Source organism: Canis lupus, chromosome 2 (assembly GCF_048164855.1).
Source record: "Canis lupus baileyi chromosome 2, mCanLup2.hap1, whole genome shotgun sequence".
Taxonomy (NCBI): Eukaryota; Metazoa; Chordata; class Mammalia; order Carnivora; family Canidae; genus Canis; species Canis lupus.
Genome location: NC_132839.1, coordinates 58,796,365 through 58,801,430, shown reverse-complemented (window position 1 = coordinate 58,801,430; position 5,066 = coordinate 58,796,365).

Here is a 5,066-nt window from a genome sequence, read left to right as displayed (position 1 = left end):
GGCATTGTAAACTTAAATTTAAATAAGCTTAAGTTAAGTAAAATGAGGACTTTGATTTTTCATTCACAGATGACGTTTCAGATGCTCTGGTGGCTCTGTGTTGGGTAGCACAGATCTAGAACACCTTTGTACTCACAGAACTTTGTTAGATCACGGTGGTCTGGCCCAGTGATTGTGTCCGGCTTGGCTGCTCTGGTTTCTCCCCTCCGTGGTGGATGGGAGGCTTCAGGATGCCCCTGGGGTGTTCAGCACAGAGGGATGGGGGTGGGTCAGGGGCTTGGAATCAGACTCAGAGGAGGCAGATGACAGACAAGGAAAGCTTTTGGTCCAGAAACCTCAGGGAGTGAGAAACAGGCCTGACCTGGATGCTTCATTCCCGGGGAATCTTAGAAGAGGGGAGCAGAGATGTTAATGAGAGATGTATCTTGGTGAGCAGTTCCTGAGAGAGGAAAGCTGCATCTGGGGGAGAGAGGCACTGAGAATTATCTGCTCCACACCTAATGGGGTAGAGATGGAGTGCATGGTAAGTGTCGAAATTCCTCTGCATTTCTGGGAGTGCAGGGAGACACACAGCTGTAGTGCAAAAGGGCCCAGAAAACTCACTTGGGAAAAGGAAGAGTTTGGACGGAAAATCCTCCAGTATGTATTCATGTGAGACTGAGAAACAAAGAGATGAGTATCTTGCTGAAATCATGGGGACGGAGAATCTGAATTCAGAGTCCCTTGTTGCAGTGGTAACCATAAATGGAAACTCACTACATGCTACACATCATCTTGTCAGGCCACCTGTCAATCATAGTCTTCTTCTAAAGGTCTTCTAGATCAGCTTCAGTCCCCACATGGCTGTCAGGTGGCTGCTCCACCAAGACATGGACACAGTGGCACCTGGTACAGGTAGAGCAGCCTGAAGACAGGGGGCGGGGGGGGGCAGAAAGGGGAGACCTGGTGCTGCAAGCCCCCCGCCCCAAGGCGCTGGTTGGGCTGCTTCCCTTGGCTCTGCACTTGGGGAGTCTAGAAACAGGGAGCTGTGACAGAGGCCCCACGCTCGGATGGAGTGTGTGTCTTCTCTCCTTCAGGCTCATGCCTGGAAATGTTTATTGCACACGTTTTAGAGTGGGCATCTTGTTTGTGGCATGTGTGTCATACATTTTGTCATCAGAGGAATATGTATCCTATGCAAACCCACGGGATATTCTGTGCTCTCAAAGGAGCTCACCATGTAGGGGACCTTGGGGATTGCACTCGGGTATTTTGAGTGCGAGTGATGTCATAGGGTGGGTAGAAGGGTAATGGGTGGGCCTCCGGAGGACCGCAAAGAGGCCACCTGGCCCATTACCCCCACTGCAGGCAGTGTCCCCCTCCTGCGTACCTGAGGGCCTCCAGTAGCTGTGCCCTTTCCCCTTCTCTTGCAAGGGAGTGAGGGGCGCGCCTGTGTGAAGGGGCCCCCAGTGCAGCTGCTGGAGCCTCTGGGTGCTGCATTGTAGCGTCCGAATTTGGTGCCTCCCAGGCTCAAACCAGCCCTTGGCCGTGGAGGTCCTGAGAGCATCCACACCCTCCACCCAGGAGCCCGCGCACAGGCAGTCATGCTGGGAAACCCCCACGCACACAGATCTTCATCCGTGGGTTCCCCAGGCACCGCAACGTCTTCAGCTGCTGAAACTGGCCACGTGGAAACACATTCAGGAGAAAATTACAGGGACTAATAACCAGAGCAGGTGGAGAGTAGGGTGGTGGGGTTGCGGGCAGTCGTTTTGTCTGCAGGGGGTGTAACGGACATGCTCAACGCATCCCCCTCCCCAAAGGGAACGAGGAAAGAGAATACAGCGTATTTGCAAGTTAGTTCGCATGGTTTTTTCCCAAATGGAGAACAGCTTCGGCGTTTTCAGGCACGATGTATAATTAGTGGGTTGGCGAGTCTATTTTAAAACTATAAAATCTTCCTCCCCCTCAGCTCTCTCATGCCCACACCCCTGCCCACAGGCACATGTGCCCCACGCCCTTCCCCCAGAAGGGCTGTTGGTTCTGTGTCTCCGAGGCCCTGGTCAGCCCGCTGCGCTCAGCAGAGCTGACGCTGAAGCTGCCAGGGTGGGAGCCGGCTCTGGGCCCAGGCCCCCGGGGGGGGGGGGGTCACTGGCTACTGATTCCTGGCCTTCGCTCCGCCGTTGGATATTAACCCTTCTGTATCTGCAGAGCACCCGTCCTGTGCCCGCTGTTGCTGGGTGTTGGCAAAGCGGTGCACCAGACGTACCAGACGAGACACTTCGTGCCGTAGGAGGAGGAGCCGGGCCAACAGCACAGAACCTGGGAACGCTCCGGGCCCTCAGCCCAGGCAGCCCTGGAATCAGGCCCCTGGTCAGGCCTCAGGACAGCTGCAGCACGCCCCTCCTCTTCCCCCTTCTGGAACCTCCTGAAACCAGCCAGACCACCTGCCTCTGCCACATCTGCCTTCATCCCTCCCAGGGCAGATTGACCATGGTCGGGGTGGGAGAGCCAGGGGGCTGGGCACGGCGGAGCCCCTGAACCTGGAGATCGTGGGCCGGCTCCGGTCACTTCGGGGCCTCGGGTCGGGGGCAGCGCTGCCTCTGCTTTCAGGCCCTCCGCTCACTGGACTCCTGCAGCTTCCAGCCTGTCTTCCCTCCAGGCAGAAGGCAGGACAGCCTCCCTGCCTCTGCACCCACACTGTGCCATTTCCCAGGGAGCCCCGAGGACCGGTCACCGGCCACTCTGCTAAGTGCGCTGGATGTGATGTGGTGTCATCCCTGCTGCACTCACAGCCCCTTCTCATTCGCATGTGCACCTCAGGTGATTCCAGATAATGCCTGGAATCTACCCTAACACATTCTCTCTCCCTTCCTCCCCCTCCTTCCTCCCCCCTCCTCCCCTCCCCCCTCCTCCCTCCCGTCCTCCCCCTCTGCTCCATGTTCCTCCTCTTCCTCTTCCCTCCTCCTCCCCTCCTCCCTCCTCCCCTCCCTCCTCCTCCTCTTCGGGTACATCACTCACTCACAGGTGTAATACTGTATTCTAACTGCAAGTTACATGCTACGCGTCTTACTGCTGACCTCGTTGAGAAGGCAGAGCTGTTCCAGCAGGGATGAATGAGCAAGGGGTCCGGGAGGGAGGAACTGAGGCCTGGCTCTGAACAGTGAAGATCACCGAGGCTGATGTAGGGAGGAGGACAGTGGGAAGTGGGCAGAAGAGTCCCAACTTCTTCTTTATGTGTAGGTCTTTCTGTCTGTTATTATTATTCGTCAAAAATGTTTTTGAAGGAAAAGGGCTATTTTTTACAAACCAAACCTCGGGATGGTTCTACAACCTTTAAATGTTCTTCATTAAAATAATGTCTAGGATTTCGGCTTAAATTTATTTTCAGTCCACTCTACTTGTGTAGTCCTTGATTCATGAACATCTCCTCCCAACTTTATTGAGATATAATTGACACATAACACTGTGTCACTTCAAGGTGTACAGTGTATTGACTATACATTTACTAGTTGCAGGATGATCAGCACCTCCATCCCATCACATAGCTACCAGGTCTTTTTTATGATGAAAACATTTAAGATCTACTCTCTTGGGATGCCTGGGTGGCTCAGCGGTTGAGCGTCTGCTTTTGGCCCACGGCATGATCCTGGAGTCCTGGGATTGAGTCTCGTATCTGGCTCCCTGCGAGGAGCCTGCTTCTCCCTCCACCTGTGTCTCTGCCTCTTTCTGTGTCTCTTATGAATAAATAAATAAAATCTAAAAAAAAAAAAATCTAATCTCTTAGCAATATTCAAGCATATGATACAGTATTACCAATATAACCACCACACTGTATATTAGAACTTCAAACTTAGTATATTTTAAAGATTTTATTTATCACTTATTTGAGAGACTGAGCACATGTGTGTGAGAGAGCACAAGCAGGAGCAGAAGGAGAAGGAGAAACCAACTCTCTGCTGAGCATGGAGCCTGATGGGGGCCTCCATCCCTGGACTGTAGGATCACAACTGAGCCGAAGGCAGACACTCAACCACTGAGCCACCCAGTCATCCCCAAACTTAATTTAAAAAAAAAAAAAAATTAAATGAAGCATAGTTGACATACTAGTTTCAGATGGATAATGTAGTGATTCAACACTGTGTGCATTCTCAAGGGCTCACCGAGGTAAGTGCAGTCACCTCCTGTCACCATACAAAGTGATTACAATATTATTGACTATATTCCCTGTTCTGTATGTTTTTCATCCCTGTGACTTTTTACTTTATAACTGGAAGTTTGTACCTCTTCATCCTCTTCACTCCTGTCCTCTGTCTCCCCACCTCACCCTCCTCTGGCAACCACCACTTTGTTCTGTGTCTAGGAGTCTGTTCCTGTTCAGTTTGTTTTGTTTTTTAGATTCCATATGAGTGAAATCATATAGTATTTGTCTCTGACTTATTTCACTTAACATAAGTGCTCATAAATGGCAGGATCTCATTCTTTTTGATGGCTGAGTAATACTCCATTGTGTGTGTGTGTGTGTATCACAGCTTTATGCATTCATCTGTGGATGGACAGGTGGGTTGGTTGCTTATCTTGGCTATTGTAAATAATGCTGCAGTAGATGTCGGGGTGCATGCATCTTTTTGTATCAATTCATTAGTTTTTGACTCTAACATAAAAATTCCAATGCAAATCAACCAAAAGTCAGTGTTTCAAATACTAGTTTGTGTATTAATAAGTAGTGTGCAGCCTATACTTACATAATTTTAACTTTTTAAGAATTTCAAATTTTTAAAAAATAATTTTATTAGATCTCTACGAAATTTACATTCATATTATAAACGTACTTTCAATCAGTGATGACCACTTTGCTTTTATAGTAGTGTTCTCTCCTTTTCTGATGGTCTTCTTCATAAAGAAAAGCAAAACTCCGAAACAAAGGAATGGCTAACATTCTGGTCAGATGTCCCTGGAGGGAGAAGTGCTTGATTGATGCGGAGCTCTGTGCCAGGCATTATTTGACCATCATGCAGGTGCCAGCGTAGGCATGAATCTTAGGTCTGTGTTGCAGATGAGCAAACTCCGGAGGGCAGAGTTGAACT